Source organism: Aotus nancymaae, unplaced genomic scaffold (assembly GCF_030222135.1).
Source record: "Aotus nancymaae isolate 86718 unplaced genomic scaffold, 86718_ANA_hifiasm-v0.15.2.pri h1tg000030l, whole genome shotgun sequence".
Taxonomy (NCBI): domain Eukaryota; kingdom Metazoa; phylum Chordata; class Mammalia; order Primates; family Aotidae; genus Aotus; species Aotus nancymaae.
In genome coordinates, this window is record NW_026988443.1 from 14,816,153 (window position 1) to 14,837,539 (window position 21,387).

Consider the following 21,387-nt stretch of genomic DNA (forward strand, 5'->3'; position numbering starts at 1 on the left):
TATTGTTAGTTAAATATACTTTTAGATTGCCATATCAAGTGATGGGAAACAATATTTTGAGTATCAAATGACTGCTTGAAAATAAACTTTTGCAAATGAACCTATTTGTATGGAATATACATGTCTTCTATAACACACACACACACACACACACACACACAGACACACACACACAGAAAATTTTAAAACCCAATGGATTTTTCTAAAAATGTACTTTGCAATGAATTCTTTGAAATTTTCTTTATGATTATGTCTGCATTAAAAGTGAGAAAAAAAACTCTATTAAAAAAGGATGAAAATGTTTTCTATAGAACACTTGCCCATCTGCATCAAAAGCATTTTATTTCCCCAGCTGCTATTGGTTTATATTGAATGCATATTCAGATGTGCTTCTACATACTCAGTCATCTGTTTTTTTCTTCAGTGCACAGTGAGCCATGTTTGAAACAGGATTAGTTTTCAGCTTAACTGAATACTGCATTTTGATAAATTCAAGGAAATGGCTAACTCAAGTATATTCAAAATGCATTATTTACAAAACTGAGTAATTTTTCTGAATCCTTTTATATTTATTTTCTTTCTTTTTGTTCTTTAATACATATCTTGTATGACAAATGTAAAGAAATTTCAATAAGGGTTAAAAAATGTTGATTTCAGGATATTGGACCTGAACTCAAATTAATATTTTCATTAGTTTATGTATTCTGAGCACCTTCTATATTATTAGTAAATACTTACAAATTAGCTGTGACCTCACAAGATTCTGATAAAGTAGGCATGATTATCTCTTATTTTAAACTAGTTTCTTCAGAAAATTTCTTGTGATGAGAGAAATAAATATGTAAGTAAATGAATATTGATATTCACAACTTCTTACTTTCTTCTTCCTACATAATATTTGAACTTTGTTTTCTTGATTACTGGACCTTGTCATACTTACTAAGAGAATGGGTGAAAGGGAGAATTGAGAGGAACCAAGGAAGGTTTTATTAATTTCTAATGGAATAGAAATAATAATATAGAAGAAAAACAAGAAGGCCTGAAATGAGAAAGGAGTAGGGCAGGCCTATAAAACAAGTTGAGGTAGAAAGGGAGTGCACAAAGATTTTTAGAAAGGAGGGAAGGAAGAAGTAAGGATGGGGGAAGATAGAGACAGAGAGCGAGAGAGGGAATTTGGGTTTGGAGATAACTGTCATCATAACCTTGTAAGCTCATTGGATACTGTATTAAGTTTTTATTACTACTGTAACAAATTACCATAAACTTGACAGCTTAAAATAATGCAAATTTATTATCAGATAGTTTGGAAAATCTAAAACCAGTCTCATCAGGTTAAAGTGAAATTATTAGCAGGGCTGTATTCCTTCTTAACATTCTAGGAGACCATACACATCCTTGTCCTTTCTAGCTTTGAGATGGCCTACATTCCCTGCCTTGTGGTCCCTTACATCTTCAGAGCCAGCAGCAGCTGGTGGAGTCTCACACTGTATTATTCTGACACTGGCTCTTCTGCCTCCCTCCTCTACATTTAAGGCCCTTTGTAGTTACACTGGGCCCACCCGTATACTCCAGAATGGTCGCATCATCTTAAGGCTATCTGATAACAATCTTAATCTCACTTGCAATCTTCATTCTTCTTTGCCATGACACATAGCATATTCATAGGTCCTGGGAATTAGAATATGAACATCTTGGGAGCCACTATTCCGCCTACCACAGACATTAAACCTATATCCTTTATTTTGCACAGGACATAACTGTGCCCTGAAAAATAGAATTGCTTCCCCAAGGTAAACATTCGATAATAATAAGCACTGATACAATATTCTGCCACTTGACTCATTAAAAAGTGTGTAGAAATTCAATTTAACTTCAATTATTTTTGGTGGTTTTGTTTTCTCCTTAAATAATATGTATTAGTCTGTTCTCACTCTGATAATAAAGACGTATCAGACTGGGCAATTTAAAAAGGAAAGGATTGACTCACAGTTCTTCAGGGCTGGGGAGGCCTCAGGAAACTTACAATCATGACAGAAGGGGAAGAAAACACATCCTTCTTCACATGGCAGCAGCAAAGAAAAGTACAAAGGAATGAGGAAGAAGACCCTTATAAAACTATCAGATCTCGTCAGAACTAACTCATTATCATGAGAACAGGATGAGTGAAATCACCCCCAGGATTCAATTATATCCATCTGGTCCCTTCCATGATGTGAGGATTATGGAAACTACAAATGAAGATGAGATTTGATGGAGACACAGTCAAAAACATATCAGGATAGTATATGCTTATAATCAATAAGTATTTATGCTTTTCATGATTTTTGTTATAAATGTCTTTGATCTCCATGCACTTTTTCTGCAGAATTTTTTTTTCTTGTAGCTATAGTGAGAAACAGTTGATTTCCTATAGTTCTCTTGCACTATGGCATACTACAACTGTTAGTTTCATGTCCTCAATTGAGGACTGTATTACTTGATGACAGGGGTTCTTCTCTTATTGATCTTAATTCACACATTTTATTTCACAGTTCTTCTTAGAATGTGTACAGGTAAACAGTTAAATACTCTTTAAATGACCTTATGAATGTAGGACAGAGGGAATGAGATAGCAATAAAATCCCTGAATGACAAGTAAATAGATCTTGCTGGTTTCTAGTACAAGATGTGCTACCAATGTTTGGTGTTGTCTTTTAATAACCCATCAGAAGTAATGCAGCACAACTGGATCCTTTTCAAGTTTCTTTTTTCCTAGCTCTAAAGTTCTGTGATTTTAAAGGTGTCAGGAACACTTTTTCTGTATTCCAAGGTGGCATATAAATGCCATCTATAAGAATGTGATCTTGATTTTACTGAGCATCAAGATTATCAAGATCACGTCATCTATGAAAAGCTAAGTCAGTCAGTGGGAGGAAGAGCATCTGTCTAGCACAGGAAGCCAAAGGATCAGAAAAAAAGAACATGGAGAAAAAAGAAAAGGTAAATTTCAGTATCTGCACCTTTCTTTTTCTACAATAAAGAATATAATGGGCCGGGCGCGGTGGCTCAAGCCTGTAATCCCAGCACTTTGGGAGGCCGAGGCGGGTGGATCACGAGGTCGAGAGATCGAGACCATCCTGGTCAACATGGTGAAACCCCATCTCTATTAATACAAAAAAATTAGCTGGGCACGGTGGCACGTGCCTGTAATCCCAGCTACTCAGGAGGCTGAGGCAGGAGAATTGCCTGAACCCAGGAGGTGGAGGTTGCGGTGAGCCGAGATCGCGCCATTGCACTCCAGCCTGGGTAACAAGAGCGAGACTCCGTCTCAAAAAAAAAAAAAAGAATATAATGGCTAATAGTTTTGTAATTTCTCATATTTTTGTTTGCTTGAGAAATTGTTTGAAGGTAAGGATAATATTGTAAATCCTCTCCATTCCATGGGCTTGGCCTATATACATTTAATTCTGAGTCCTGGCGCATATGGAAATTGGGTTAACAAAAGTCATACCTGATAATGTGGCTTTAGGTAAGAAAACAAAAAACAGACCCCAACACAAAGATAAGAAGTATTGTGATAAAGCTTGATTATCGTGGATGTTCCATTTCCAGTATTGAAAACTTTTTCCCACCTGCTACTTGATATCCATATATTCACTCAAGTGCTCAAATGCATACACTTGTGGCTCACTGACACATATGAACATGCACAAACACATATACACATACCTCATAGAGTAAAACAAGAGGAAAATGAATGATCATTTCTATTAATAGACTGAGGTAAAAATGAGGTCAAATTCTTGGCTAAAGCAGTAAACATATGCAGTCGTCCCAAGAAATAGACCAGTGGATCTCTACTGTCCAGTTCATCTGTACTTCCAAACCCATTATTCCTATACACTCTTTATAACATTGGCAACCACAACTTGAACTTAAAACAAACACTATTCTAGAATATTGTTTTTACTACAGTTACTATGGGATTGACTAGCAATGTTTAATAATGGATCTTGTTGCTGGTCATTCTCATTATCTGGAATGAAGTGCTGACTTCACACTTGAGTTTTACAAGCAGATCTGTTCATTTGTTCATACATTAGTTACCAAAAAAACAATTGATTTGGCAAAGGTCTTATTTTTGTAGATGACTATTTTCTTCACTTTTGTATATATCCCTTATTTCACTTTTGTTATTGTCTTCATTTCCTTCTCATGTAGTGTTAAGAACAGGGACTGACTTACTGTTTTTATTGTGAAGAAAGTGAGATGTGAGATGTCAACTATCATACCTTGGTCTGTAAGCTCAGGACGGAGACAGCCTAGTTTATCAGACCAGGCCTCCAGGCATCTTCCCAAATATATAAGGAATCAAGGGCTCACTGGGCCCTAATCATTATAAAGATATTTCCCTGCAGGTTTTGAGCTGGAAGGGCTGGTTATATGTGTGCTGGTGTCCTCAGATTTTCTAGCCACAGGGTCAGAATTAACAATGCCCAGAATTGCCACTCTCTGCTGTGTCCCAAGTGGCTTGTTTCCCTGACTGTAAATTGCCTATCATTCCCTTTTGTGTATAGAGACCTTTGGAAATATTGAGATTCAGTCTGTGCACTGGAGCTTGAGCTAAAAAACGAGAAATAATGACAAACTGCAAAAAGTCTCCATGATTATCTTAACAAAATATCCTCTGGTTTCTTCCAGTGGCATCTATATGAACGTAAGTTTTCTAATCTAAATTTGAAACATTTCTCTAATTATGATGGCTTAGGTTTACAAAATGATACATGCTTCAAAGTGCTGTGATCCTTACTGCTGCTCTGCTTTCACTGATGTCCTTTTTTTGGCCTTTTCTTGTCTTGCCCATCTTTTAAGGCCCAGCTTATATATGAAGCCTTCTCCCGTCCATTAAATCAAGGCAAGATACTCAGTTGCCTGTGCTATCAAGTTACCCTGTGTTCCTTATTCTGATTCTCCATCCTTGTCCCATTCAAGCTTGTGTCCTTTTTACTAGTTGTGTAAGCCTCTCATCTTGCTGGAGCTCCTTGAGATCAGGGACTATGATTCATTCATCCAAACATGGAAAGATGTGATTTTCTGTTTCCTTCCCAAACTTGGTTCCTGCCCACTCTTATTCTTCACTGGGAAAGAGATCTTAGAACAATATTGGCTATTCCAGATTTCTATAGAGAATAGTTTTTTTTTCTGATTTTTAAATTTTTTAGGTACATAGTAGGTATATATACATTTGTGGAATACATGAGATGTTTTGATAGAGGCATGCAATATGAAACAAGCACATCATGGGGAACGGGGTACTCATCCCCTCAAGCATTTATCCTTTGAGTTGCAAACAATCTAATTACACTCTTTAGGTTATTTAAAAATGTACAGTTATTATTGACTGTAGTCACCCTATTGTACTATTAAATAACAGGTCTTATTCATTCTTTTAATTCTTTCTATGCCCATTAACCATTCTTGTTAACAAAATAGAGTTAAAGATGCTCCTCACTAAAGATTACCTATTGCCATCCAAATTGGAACCAGGGTGAATCCTAACAACATCAATTATAAATAATAGTTTCAAGGTTAAGTTAAAGTCTTTGAAGAAGTGGAGTAGAAGCTGAAAGAAGAAAAGTGAACAGGGAATAAGGAACATTTGAAACCCTATCTATGGTTCTACTAAAAGGACTGATAGGAGTTGGCTCTGTGTCCCCACCCAAATCTCATCTTCAACTGTAATCTGCATGTGTCAAGGGAGGGACCTGTAATCCCCATATGTCAAGGGAGGAAACTGCAATCCCCACATATTGAGGGAAGGGGGTGATTGGATCATGGGGGTGGTTTCTCCCATGTTGTTTTTGTGATAGTGAGGGAGTTCTCGTGAGATCTGATGGTTTTAAAAGTGGCGATTTTTTCTCTGCTCTCTGACTTCCCTCCTGCCACCTTGTGAAGAAGGTGTCTGCTTCTCTTTCACCTTCTACCATGACTAAGTTTCCTGAGGCCTCCTTAGCCATACAGAACTGTGAGTCAATGAAACCTCTTTATAAATTACTCAGTCTCAGATATTTCTTTATAGTGGCATAAAAATGGATGAATACAAGGACTGAATATAGACTCAGTGGGCAAAATGAAATTATTAGTGCCCTCACTTGGGATCTTGTTATAGGATATATACAAGATTATATCCTATCTTGTTATAGATTGTATCTGTAAACCATTAGAAAATAATATGGAACAAAACAGCAGAATTTAATAGATAGGTATGGATAGAGAGCCAGACAGATGATGTAGGCACTTTGTACCTAACAGTTGTGCAGTATAAATATTTGACAAATTCAGTGGCTTGCAATTCCTGAAAAGAACATTACAAACATCATTTCATCCTGAGTTCATCCTCAGTCAAGTGAGCATTACAAAGAGTGGCTTAGTGTAATCCTCCGCTTGAGATCAGCAGATTCATTAGCTCAGACATGTGGAAAAGAGTAAATACATGAGCTGCTAGACTGTAGCAAAAGCCTGCTTCTCTTGTTCTCGCTTGGTGGACCCTGGCACACTGGCTCTCTGCAAAGAGTTCAGACCTGTGTTTGAGGGATGGCTTAGCATAGCCCAGTTGCAACATGATGACACTTGCTTAGGATAAAGGAAGGTGGAAAGGAAGATGGAGGCATGAGCTTGCAGTGGGCGGGACATGACAAGGATAGCTTTATTTATTTGGACTGAAAATCACAGCAGGAAAGTGACTTGGAATATATACCCGTATACAATGTCGTGGGGTACAAATTGCCACAAACTTTTAGACAATACTTTGGTAATATTTGTTAAAAGTACAAATGCATAACTTTTCAGCAAGCGGTTCACCTTTTTTAAAGAATCCATCCTATAGAATTAATAGCACCAATGCAGTTGTGTGCACAAGGCAGAGTATATAGTTATTTAAAAGAGTGAGTTAGATATTTACATAATGACCTGAATGATGTATGTTACATTGAGCTTAAATGCATATGGCTGAGATACACACACACACACACACACACACACACACATTTATGAATTTTTTCCATTATGAAAGACGCAATAACAATATATATATTTATGCATATTCTTATAAGCATAGAGGAAGGTATAGAAAGAACTTTCTAAAACCAGGTTAACTGTAACATCTCTGGCATTTATGCATAGATAGTTATTTCCAGTCCTAGAGAAAAAGAAATGAATCTCAAAGTGGTTATGAACATTTTCCAAAGTAATAAAACTGGAAAGAAGTATAGATGGAACTAAAATACAGATAAATCTGTCTGAACTACACTGCTTCCTGCAAGTTACACTTTTATTATTATGTATGTGTGTATTTGTGTGTATGTATTCTGTAGATATTTGTGAAATGATAAATTGGCTCATTTTATAGTTTGTAGAAAAGGGGTTGCCTTTAGAGTTGGGAAATCTAGGCCTAAGTCCTTGCTGTGTCCTATATCTCTTTGATTTGAGCTATTCACTTAATATGTCTTTTTTTCTTTTTCTTTTCTTTTTTTGTTTGAGATGGAGTCTCACTATGTTGCTCAGGCTGGAGTGCAGTGACGCCATCTCAGCTCACTGCAACCTCTGCCTCCAAGTTCAAGCGATTCTCGTGCCTCAGTCTCCTGAGCAGCTGGGATTACACGTATGCACCACCACTCCCAGCTATTATTTTTTTTTTTTGTATTTTTAGTAGAGAAGGGGTTTTGCCATGCTGGCCAGGCTGGTCTTGAACTCCTGACCTCAGGTGATCCACCCATCTTGGCCTCTCAAAATGCTGGAATTATAGGCATGAGACACCATGCTCAGCCTTCACTTAACATCTGAAAAGGGAATAATAATTCCAGCCCACATCTCCTTAAACAATTGTTAGGGTTAAATAAGATGATACAATACATATAAACGTAGACTAGTTTACAATCTTCATGTAACCAGGGGCTACCCATATTTCTGTTATCATCATGTATCTAGCACACAACACAGTGCTTAGAATAGAACAATTGCTTCACAGTCCTTTTTTAAAAATGTAAAGTTCATTGAAGTACAATTTCCATGTAATAAAATTCACAAAATTTAAATGAAAAGCAGACATGTATACATTTTATAACAACTGCTTGATTGAGATGGATAAACTACCATCACCCAAGAAAAGTTCGTTATGCCTGCCTCATCTGTTAAACACTGATCTGATTTCTATCACTAAAGAATAGTTTTCCCTATACTAGCATATTACATGTTTTCTTTTGAAGAACAAGAGGTTTGAATTTTGACAAGGTCTAATTTATATATTTTTTATTTATTGTTAATGCTTTAAACATATTAATTTTCTGTGCTAATTTGAAGTAAGAAATAATTGTTTAACCTAAGTTAAAGATATTGTCCTGCTTTTTTCTGGAGATTTTATAATTTTAGCTTTTACATTTTGGTCTATGTTACAAGGTTAAATGTTTTGAATCCTGTAACATAAGGATTGTGTTAATGTGTATGTTTATGTGTATGTGTGTGTTTATTCATCTCTGAGTAACTAGTTATTTTAGTACAAGTTTTTGAGAAGACTACTCTTTATTTATTGGATTACTTTGGCATCTTTGTCAAAAATCAATTAAGCTAAAATTAGAAAAATGCAAATTAAAACCATAAGGAGACATATCCACTATGACAGCTATAATTTAAAAAGACAATAACTATGATTTGTGGGGAAATTGGAACATTCATACAATATTAGTAGGAACATAAAATGATGCAGCTGCTTTGAAAAACAGTTTGGAAGTTCTCAAAATGTCAAACATTAAGTTACCATTTGAATGAGCAATTGCATCCTAGATATAGACCCAAGAGAAATGAAAACATATGTCCACAGGGAAATTTACACATGCATGTTCATAGCATCAGTATTCATAATGGCCAAGTGAAAACAATCCAGATGTCCAACAATCAATAAGGGGATAAATAAAATGTGGTACATCCATACAGTGGAATATTATTTGGCCATAAAAAGAAATGAAGTACTGATAAATGCCACAATACAGATGAAACTTGAAAACAGTAGGCTAAGTGAAAAAGGCCAGTCACAAAAGAAAACCACATATTGCATGATTCCATTTATATGAAATGTTAGGAAAAGACAACTCTGTGCCAACAGAAAGTAGGTTAGTGGTTGCTTAGGGCGGGAGGAGGTGTTTAAGGAGAAAGAAGACTGACTTTTAGTCAGTAGGGTTTCTCCTTGGGGTGATAAAAATATTCTAAAGTTGATTGTTGATTCTTACACAACTTTGTGGATATACTAAAAATGATTTAATTGTTCAATTTAAATAGATAAATTGGAGGCTATGACTTGTTTATATTCTAGTAAAGAGTTTTAAAAATTAATTTATTATTTATAATCAATTAATTATAATCAATTAATTATTTTAAATACCAGAATATGTTAAAAATTAATTGATTATAATTAATTTTTATATTACATATAATTATATGTAATAGATTAATTGATTACATATAATCAATTATAAAACTACAGTATTCAAGACATGATGGTATAAACATAAAGATAGATATATGGATAAATGAAGCAAAATTGTATTTCTGGTTTATCTATTTTGATTTATTTATCCATGTCTATCTTTATGATTATGCCACAGTGTCTCGAATACTGTGGTTTTGTGATGACTAATTGAAATAGGGAATGGAAGCACTTCAACTTCATTTTTCCTCCCAAATATTTTTGACTATTTTAGGTTCTTTATAATGTGCCATATAAATATTTGGAACTCAGTCTGGAAATTTCTACAAAATGCTTGCTGTGATTTTCAGTGAGATTTCATGTGGGAAGAGTGGGCATCTTAATACTATTGAATCTTTCAATTTGTAAGTGAGGGACAGCTTTTCATTTATATAGATTTTTAAATATTTCTCTCAGCAATGACTCTTTCCCACAGTTTTCTGTTTTTTTTTTTTTCATAGTCTTAAAAAAATCTTTAAATAGCACAAGTTTTTCTTCAGTTGATAATGTAAAAGAGACTCTTTTGACATGGTTAAATTCCCAGGATCTTCAGTTTTTTAGGGATGAACTAAATGGCTGGTATCATTGCTTACACAAGTGTCTTGGTCATGATGCAGTTTATGTTGAAAAATAAAGCTTATTCTTTTTATCTTTTAATTTCATTTATCCATAAACTTTTAGACATCTCTTTGTTGATTAATTTACTAAGTCTAGCAATATTTTGGTGTGTTCCTTATGATATACTATGCAGACAATTATGTTTTGCTTTCTATTTTCCAATCTTTGTGCACTTCATTCCTTTTTTTGTATTATTGCAACAGATAATACAATATTGAATATAAATTTTAAGAGTGAACATACTTGTTCTCAATTTTAGAGAGAAATTACTTGATCTTTACCCAATATATATAATGTTGTCTGTAGGGTATTTTTTTTAATAGGTGCTGTTTATCAAGTTAATTAAAGTTTATTCTACTTACAGTTTACCAAGAGGTTTTATTTTTTAAAGAATGGTGTTAGACTTCATCAAATGATATTCTTTGTCTGTTAATATGATCACACAATTTTCTATTCTATTAGGGTGGTGGCTTATGATAATTGATTTTTGAATACAAAAACAAGCTTGGATTTATGGAATAAACCCTGCATGGTAATAATATATGTTCCTTTTTATATATTCCTAGATGTGATTCTCTAACATAGTCTTAAAGATTTGTGCATCTATTTTTATGAGAGATACTGATCTATAAGTTTCTTGGAATTTTTCTTGGGAGTCAGATTTCAGTAGCATGATTACACTGGCCTTGTTCAACAAGCGTGGAAGTGTCCTTGATTTTCTGAAAGTGTTTGTATATCGGTCTTATTTCTTCCTTGAATGTTTGATACTCACTGTGATGCTGATTAGCAATTTTTTTACAAACTGATTTTCTCTTTTGCTTGCCTCTTTTCTATTTGGTGATTTCTGCTCTTATCTTGAACATTTCTTGTGTTTTGTTTGTTCTTTAAGCTTCTCAAACTTCAAGCTTCTTAAATTGGAGAACAACATATAATGCTTGATTTTAGCCTTTCATTTTTTCTTAAATATTCACTTAGATTTATATAATTTTCTCTTGCAATGACTTAAACTGAATTACCAAGGTTTTAGTGTCATTTTTTCAATAGCATTCAATTCAAAATATTTCCTGGCTGGATGCAGTGGCTCATGCCTGTAATCCCAGCACTTTGGGAGGCTGGGGCAGGTGGATCATGAGGTCAGGAGTTCAAGAACAGCCTGGCCAATATAGTGACACTCGATTTCTACAAAAATGCAAAAATTAGCCAGGTGTGGTGGCACACACCTGTAGTCCCAGCTACTCAGGAGGCTGAGGCAGGAGAATTGCTGGATCCTGGGAGGCAGAGGTTGCAGTGAGCTGAAATCACGCCACTGCATTCCAACCTGGGCAACAGAGTGAGACTCCACCTCAAAAAAAAAAAAAAAAGAGAAAGAAAGAAAGAAAAATCTAATTTGTTTAGTAATTTCTTGTCAGATTCTGGGTTATTTAGTTGCATGTTATTTAATTTCCAAATATTTTAGAGTTGTCTGGATATCTTATTGTTACTGATTTCAAATGTAATTCAACTGTTGTGTTTATAGTATATACTTTCTAAGATTTTAGTATCAATAAAAATAAATTTAAAATAAGTTAAAATGTAAAAATTTTAATTTCTTCAAATGTATTGAGACATTTTTTTTGCCTCTCTTTCCCAATATGGTCTAATTTGTTGAACATTCTATCTGTACTTGGTCAGTGAGGTAAGGGTAATTCATGGTGTGATTTTGATTATATATATTTTTACTTTTTTTCTACTTGTTCTTCCCTTACTGAGAGTGGGATGCTAAAATCCCTGGCTATGCTTCTAAATTTGCTTACTCTAGTTTTATCAGTCTGTACTTCATGCACTGGATGCTTAGTTATTATATGTGGTTTTGATTGATATGTCTCCCTAGTAAGTTGTTTCATCATTATACAATCTCTTCCTTTATCTCTCATAAAACTCCTTATCTTGATATCTCTTTTAATTTGGAGTTAAAATGGTTACATCCATCTTCATATGCTTACTGTATGTATCCTGTATCTTTTAAATCTCTTTATTTTATTTTATTTTTTCTTAGAAATTCAAACGTATTTATTTTACTTCTTCGCTTTAGGTAAAGAAGGTTGAATTAAGCATAGTTTCAGTTTAAGGCACATTATCACCATTAGTTTGTGAAAGTCTTTTCTCCTCTTTCTGTCTCTAGTAGGCCTATTTGTCCCTCCTTCAATGGCAGCCATTTTGCTATTCTTTAACAGTATATTGTTTTTTAGGTAAGTTCTTGCAAAATGTGTATTATTATTCTGTATGCATATGTGTTTTTAATTGAGATAAATGAAACTATACCTCTTTTTTTCTTATTTTCTTCACTGTGTTATTTTAAAGATAAAACCCGTATTTCTATGTGTATATATAGTCCATTACTTATCGCAGCATGGTGTCCTGTGGTATGTATCTACCACAACTTACCTCTTCACTTTATTCACACCATAAATTATTCATTGCTTTGTTCTATACATACTATACATCTCCACTCTTCAGTAGCAGACCCCTAAAATTGTCTTCAAATTCTAACTATCCCACACATACCACTATGAACAACTTCGTAGTGCTCTTTTTAGAACAGTGGTTCCCAACTCCAGGGCTGCAAACCAATACTGGGCTGTGGCCTGTTAGGAACTTGGCTGCATGGCAAGAGGTGACCAGTGGGCAAGTCAACCAAGTGCTCACATTACTGTGTGAGCTCCGCCTCCTGTCAGATCAGCAGTGGCATTAGATTCTAACAGGAGTACAAACCCTATTGTGAACTGCGCATGCGAGAGAAGTTGTCCATGTCGGTCTTATGAGACTCTAATGCCTGCCGATCTGTCACTATCTCTCATCACCTCCAGATGGGACCATCTAATTGCAGGAAAACAAGCTCACTGATTCCACGTTATGGTGAGTTGTACAACTATTTCCTTATATATTACAGGGTAGTAATAATAGAAATAGAGTGCACAATAAATATAATGCACTTGAGTCATCCTGAAGCCATCCCCCCACAACCTGCTGCATGGAAAAATTGTCTTCCACAAAACCAGTGCCTGGTGTCAAAAAAGTTGGAGACTGCTGTTTTAGAATATCTGTAAGACTTTCTTGACATAAGTGGTTAAGAATGAAATTGTTGAGTCAAGAAGTTTCATTATACTTAATTTGATCAGGTATTGTTACATTAGCTTCAGGATAGCCCTATTAATCTTTACTTCTTTCAATAGGGTGTGAGGATTAACATAGCTCCACATCTTTGCCAATTCTTGACATTATCCTACTTTTTAATTTTTGCTGATTTAATAATTTAAAAAATGCTGTTGTATTCATGTTTAAATTTTTATTTATTTGATGACTAATACAGTTGAGCATCTCTATATACACATTTTAGTCTCTTGGTTATTTATAACTGTAAATTTACTTTTTCCATTATTTGCCCATTTTTCCATTGATGTCGACTTGCTCAACTTCCTGTATATCTAGATAATCATCCTTTGTTGGTTTTAGATATTTCAAGTATCATTTCCAAATCTGTCTTTTGTCTCTTAACTTTGTCCATAGTGTTCTTTGTTGAACAGAAATCATTAATTTAATTTTATGTCAGTGAGATTTTACTCACATGCAGCAAAATGCACTAGAGATATATGGTTCTATGACTTGGAGACATGTATACAGGCATGTATCAATCAAGATGTAAAATAGTTCTGTCATCCCAACACTTTCTGTAGGGAAACTTTGTTGATAATCTCCTATCTCTAGTTATGGCAATCAAGTCTAATTTCTGTACCAGTAGTTTTACAGTGAACAAATTGTCATATTAACAGAATTTTAGAATAAAATGTTTTAAGGATTATCCACATCACTAAATGTATCATCACTTTTTTACTTTTTATTGCTAAATAGCATTTTATTTATTTTGATATATCACAGTTTGTTTGTTTATTCTTCAATTGATGAACACTTTAAAAGTCTATTTAAAAGCTAAAGTCATATTTTAGCAGGGCTCAGTGGCTCATGCCTGTAATCCCAACACTTTGGGAGGCTGAGATGGGTGGATCGTTTGAGGCCAGGATTTTGAGACCAGCCTGGCCAATATGGTGAAATCCTGTCTTTACTAAAAATACAAAAATTAGAGCTGGGTGTGGTGATGAGCTCCTGTAGTCCCAGCCACTTGGTAGACTGAGACAGGAGAATTGATTGAACCTGGGAGGTGGAGGTTGAAGTGAGCCGAGATCGTACAACAGCACTCTAGTCTGGGCAACAGAGCCAGACTCCATCTCAAAAAAAAAAAGTCCATACTTTAGTTGTTTTTTAATGCCTCACATCTGGCTTTTTCTCACTTACTAACTCACTCTCTTTCCCTGCCCCTAGCCCTGCTCATTTCCTGCTTTCCTTACCACTTCCTGTTTCTCGCTTCTTATTCATAGAGTCCACAGTGCAAAATAATGACCCTACAACACTGTAATTGTGTGTGTGACATCATTCTGTTTACTTCTAATTATTATAAATGATATTTTTGTTTTAAATGGGTTATATTTTAAGTAAATTATAAGTAGAACAACACTTTTAAAAGTATCTATTTTAAAAATGATTTCTAGTGTACCTCATTTCTTCCTATAGATTCGATTTTCCATCCTTCTCTTTTGCCTGGTTATCATTTATCTTTTGCCTGAAGACATCCTTTAACATTTCTTATAGTACATATCTCCTGGGAACAAAGTGTCTGTACTTTTATTTATCTTAAATTATCTGTATTTCACCCTAATTTTTGAAAAAAAAATATTTTCTAGATATAGAATTCTGGGTTGAAAGTTTAAAACATTTTTTATTACTACAAGGATATTATTTCATTATCTTCTTTTAGCAATTGTTTCTGATAATGAAGACTGTATTTAGTCCATTCTTGTTCCTATGGACATGATATATCTGAGATTTTTGTGGTGTGGTAGGAGGTTAGTGGTTCTGGTTGCCTTGAAGAATTTCCCTTTATCTTTAGTTTTCAAGAGTTTCACTGTTATATGCTTAGGTGTGGTTCTTTTTTATCCTGCTTGGATTTTGCTAAAGATTCTTGAACCAATAAGTCAGGCTTTTTGTTTATTTGTTCGTTTAATTTTTCATTAATGTTTTGAAGGCTTTCAATGTTATTTCTTCATTTATTTTCTACTCCAGTTTTTCTCTTTTATTTTAGGTGACAATTCATATTATCTCACAGGTCTTTGAGGCTCTGTTAATTTTCTTCCCCAATTTTTATTGCTATTTTCCAAATTAGATAAGTTCTATTAATTTGTTCTTAGATTTGCTGACTTGTTTCTTCATTTTCCAATCTGATCTTAAGTTCCTGCAGTGAATTTTTCATTTTAGTTATTTTGCTTTTGGGTCCCTAAATTTCTATTTGCTTCTTCTTACTGTATTTTTATTTTTCTTTTCTGATGAGGTGCCCTCTGTTTGTTAAGATCAGATTTTCCTTTAATTATTGAATATATTCATAATAATACTTTATATTCTGTCTTCTAATTCTACCATGAACCATCAGGTTCAATTTCTGTTGACTTCTTTTTATTATTATTATGAATCACAGTGCTTTGGTTTTTGTTTTTCATTTATTTATTTATTTAATTTTTTTTTTTTTTTTTTTTTTTTTTTTTTTTTTTTTTTTTTTAGCAATCAGTTCAATTACTACCTGATCATCTTAAACTCATGTAGGCTTGGCTTCATATTGCTTAGGTGGGAATTTGTGTACAGTATTTCTCAAATGCTTCAATACTGTTGGGGCTCAATTTCCTAGAAGATTGTGTTAGGATTTCTTTTATGCTTTGTAAAAATAAGTCTAGGATAAGTTTTATTCTAGGACATGACAGAAAGGTCTAGTCATGACCTTTTTGTGATCTCAGCTGAGTAGCAGGTATTTTAACAGGGTATGAAGAAGATTTCTCTAGTGTGACAGGGCCTGAAATACAAAGTCTTCCAGCTGGCTCTTCTGTATGACTGATTATTCTCTAGTATCTTTGATCTCCTATTAACCTCACAGCAGCTGAGACTGGGCTAGCCTTGTGATCTTGACCTGCCTATGAGCATCTCCGTCTTCTGCCAGGGACTTGTGTGAGACCTCCTTGTGGACTCCTGGGCCTTCCTCTCTGCAAAAGTTCCTCCTTTCCCATTCCCTTTTCATCAGATTTTCATTTGTTACCCATGAGTTCCCCTCAAATCTAATCTCAGAAATACTGCTACATCCTTCTTGGAACTGTTTCTGTGTTGCCTTAGGAAATTGTTCCTTGTTAGAGAGCTGGGAGATTGTGGTGACTGCCTCAAGAGTTTTCCTTCTGTTTGAGATTTCATGCTTGCATTGCCTACTTAAGAACTACTGTCTCATAAATTTTATCCAACTTTAATGTTGTTTAGTTGAGAGACCTAGTTTTGTGCCAGTTCAATTAATTATGGCCAGAAACAGAAGTCTCTGCTGCGTAAACCTTTATTGAAATGATAAATTAATGAATCAATGAAAGAAGCAGATATGTGTATATATATATATATATATATATATATATATGACTCACCAGATAATGATGACTTTCTAAATATATAATGCCCTCACCCTCTCCTGCTGACATAGTCGCCTGGACCTACCTATTCTTGGGGTAAGGGGTAGGCAATCTGATTCTAGAAAGAGATACACAGCTTACCTCACTCAAATTATAACTCTATTAAGACTCTTCTGTTAAATGTGGTGTGGAAAGCTCTTACACTTTACAATTGAAGATTACTTGATCCTAAATATAAGTCTGGAGATGAGACAACAGAACTCGATATGGATGGACCCTGAGGCTGTGTAAAATCTCTACTCTTATCTGGCTGGTGCCGCTCTTACCTAATCCCACCTGTTTGGAACTTTAAGTTGCACCAACCCACCTGTATACTGTGTGATCATCTACCTATTAGATGACACAGGCCCTTCCATTCCGCCCAGTAGCCACTGTCGTTCTTTATTTCTTTTCTGGACTTTCCTCCTTTTCTGCTTCTTTCTAGTTTTCACTCTTCCAAATATTTAGCTTGATCCCCATTTCTAGACTTTTTTTCTTTTTCTATTTATTTATTTATTTGCAATTTTGACCAGGATTGAACATAAATCCTTACTGTTAAGGACATTCATGGCTAAAAATGAGGGAAATCCTCTTCTTTTTGCTGTCTCTAAATTAATACATATATCCTTTTAATGTGGCAGTAAGAAAGAATCAGAGGCTGGGTGCAGTGGCTCACATCTGTAATCCCAGAACTTTGGGAGGTCAAGGCAGGTGGATCACAAGATCAGGAGTTTGAGACCAGCTTGACCAACATGGTGAAATGCCATCTCTACTAAAAATACAAAAATTAGCTCGGCATGGTGGCATGTGCCTGTGGTCCCAGCTACTTGTGAGGCTGAGGCAAGAGAATCACTGGAACTTGGGAGGCAGAGTTTGCAGTGAGCTGAGATCGTGCCATGCACTCCAGCCTGGACAACACAGTGAGACTCCATCTCAAGAAAAGAAAATCTGAAATTTCTAATAGTCATCATCCAAAAAATTTTTCTTAACTATGCCCTTTTCTTTGTGTACTTGAAATAATATTAAGTAATGATTTCAAAAAGCCTTCTTTGTTTTCGAAGCCCTCTTCCATTACAATTTATCTTCTTATGTTGTTTTAGGAGTTAGAACAAAGAGGATTCCCACCTCTTTTGTCTCCATCAACCACAGTCCAGCTCCGTGAACATTACTTGCTTTGTAGAATTTAAGGTTACCTATACCTCTTCTGAAAACCGGAATGACTGATTGTTATCCAACTTTTATCTTCTTGATTTGGAAGTTTTTAAATAGGAATATTACATATAACCAAGAAATAAATGTTTTTATAATGTTAAGCAAGAGATATTAAATGTTACTTAACATTAATACATTATGCTCTTGCTTTGCTATAATCTATGTTGATTATTTCCAGGAAGTGGGATGGCTCAAACCTTTCTTCAGGAGTGGGACTAGGGTGAGGCACGTGAGATACCTAGGGCACAACATTTATGGAGGCCTTCACTCTCAGACTCATGTAAACACCAATTTTAACCTGGTAACAGTTGATCAAGTCAAGTCCATCTTTTACAATGTGGTGAAAACGTGTCACATAGCAAATAATCCAGTACCTCCAACAACCACAAATCAATCTGTTTTAATTCTGTTTCAGAAACTCAGATCTTCCTGCCCTCTACCAGCTGGCCAGTACTTTCCTTTCTTCCTTTCTTTTTCCTCCTCTCTTAAATTCTTTCCTTATCTATTGTCTTTGAAATATCTATTCAGACTCAGTTTATAACAGGCACTCTTGTAAGTGCTGGAAATATAATGCTGAAAAAGATTAATGTCTCTGTTCCATGGAAATTGATCTTTGGGAGAGAGGAATTACACACATAAAAACTTTGATTTTAATAATTTCTATGAAGAAAACAAAATAGGATAGTGTTTTTGTATTTATTTAATGTATTTAATAGATGAAATTTTATAGCTATTTTTATCTGGGTGGTCAGTGAAGACCTTTCTGAAAAGGTGATGTTAGATGATATGGAATAACTAAAAGATGTTCTGATGGCAATCATTTAGGGAAAAAGAGTTTCACAAAGATAAAATAATAAGAACACATACCATAAGGCAGGAACAAGTGTGGTAGATTCAACAGAAGGAACAAAACTCTCTTTTTTCTGAAAGTGAGGTCAGTGAGTGCAGGATTTTTAGAATATGTGGATAGTAGGTGCCAGTCCTGTAGGGTGCATGCCCAGGCAGGATTCTCGATGCTCCCCTATCAGCTTAGAGTTTTACACTGATACTGAAATTATTTTTAGGTCTCTCATACCTCTGACACTGGATGGGAAATTAGAGAAGCAGAAAAGATGAGCCAAGTTGAACATCTCAATGATACTCCTTCTCCTATTGTATGGTGATAGAACTGATTAATAAGAACCTTGCCTTGGATAAATCAGCTAATGAGAAGATATGTATCTAGAAAACCTGGACATAAAGTTTAAACGTCAATATGTTTAAGTGTCAAATGAATCTGATGGTAGCATTTGGGAAAATAACTTGATTGTAGTCCAGGGAAGCCAAAGAAGGCCTTGTGATTTGAGGTGTATGCTTCAAAGCTAATCAGACTTCTAAGCTGAATAAATATATGACCTCATTTCCCATGTTACTTTTTGCAACTTACAGGAAAATTCCAAGATATTAGCTACCTCTGCAGTAATAAGAAACTGGTAATTTGGAAATTGCTATCTGTATTAGTTTTCTACTGTTGCCTAGCAAATTACCACACAGATAGTGATTTAAAAAGTAGCATAATAATTATCTCATGACTTCCATGGGGCAGCAGTTCTGGGTCATCACAGCTGGGCCTCTCTCAAGGTCTCATGTGTGTGCAATAAAAGTGTCTCATCCAAGGCTCTGGGTCTTCTTCCAGGCTCAAGTGGTTGCTGGAGGTGGAGATTGTAGGATCGATTTAGACTTTTACTCATCATACTGCCTATACATTGGATTCGGTACTACACTGCTTTAGCCACAACTCTCTCAAGCAAGATATTTCTCCTGTGCCCTGTATGTTCACACTCATAATGTTACTGAATGGACGATTTATTTCACCCTTGCTCACCCACTATGGTAGTGGTAACAGAAGCATTACACAGCTCTTAACTATACCTGCCAGCAGAACAAGAGACATGTAGCTTTTGCTTTCTCTTAAATGTAATGCAGATGTATTTTTTGGAGAACTTTAGAAGACATCCAAAGTAGTAAGGGAATCTAGGAAATTCAGAATTTAACTTTCCATCTTTCTGTATGCAATAAGGAATAGTATAAGGATGATGGAATAAAATTGATTCAGCCAATTTACAATCTTTACCCACCTTTCACAGGGCTATTGGGAATAGTATACGAATAACCCAGAAATTAGTATCCAGTGCCTTGGCCAGCAGTGTGCAATGAATGCATGTTGGGTCACTTCTCACTTCATAAGACTAGACTTAAGATGACACATCAAAGACAGGTAGAAATCATAATTCTACTTCTGTTAACTAAACTTCATTGAATGCTTACTATGTGATTGGTATTTTTCCTGTATTTAATATGCATTAGCTCATTTGATCCTCACAATAAATCTATAAATTAGGTACTATTTTTCATGAAACATGAAGACCTTAAGCAATTTGCTCCAGTTCACATATCGGAGTCAAGAAATGAACCAAGGTGGTCTGGCATCAGAATTCATGAATGAACTACCTAACACCCACACAGACTTCCTTAGATTACAAAAGAATTGCTCTTCTAAGAGTTTGAGATGATGAAGTCTAATAATAGTTCAATAATAGACAACCAACCCAGGAATTTTGATTCATGTTTGTATCAGGGCCCACATGGCACAGTGCCAGGAATGTTTTATACCCATTTCCTGAGTGGCATTTTAGGTGGCAACTCTAATATAAAGAATTCTCTAATCAGAACATCTCATTATGATTCCTTAGGCACTCAGATGTCGAGCACTCTAGATAGAGCTGGAGTAAAATCACTTGCTCATCCATGGATTCCAATACCTGCTTGCTATATATATGTTTCTCCTTTGAAAAAAACTTCATTATTCCCATATCTCCAATTTTAATAAACACCATTTCATATAGAAAATAGGTGGTAGAACCTTGTGTTAGAGCAAGTTCTTTTCATTATCTTATTTGCATATATAGTCAATTCCTCATTCATTAGATAAGGACTACATGAGGATAAAATCAGTACCAAGAATTCAAAGATTGCTAATAAGATACATTTCACAAGGACAGACATGAAAATAATACAACAGAGCAGGGTAAGTCTATGTGTCTATTAGATTGTTGTACTGAGTTATTTACCCTATCTGTATGATGCATTAACTAAACTCTTGTCAATTACTAACTCTAGGAAATTAATTTAGATGTCATTGTATCATTCCATTTCATAGATGAAGAAACTGAGACCCAGAAATGTTAAGGAAATTTTACCTTTTACTTTTTTCTCTTTGAACCAGGCTCGTAGTAATAAAGTGGGGGTTGGAATTTGAATTTGGAATGCTTAACTCTGTGGTCCTGAGTATATGACTCACCTACCCACTGTGTTAAATATGAATGTCAGTCTTCTAAGTATTGGTATCAACACTGCATGCACTTTGCAAAATATAAAGTGTTGTACAAATTATGACTTAATGGTGAGTATTGCATGTTTCTACTTGTCTGCCTTACTTTAAGGAAATCTTTGTTTCTG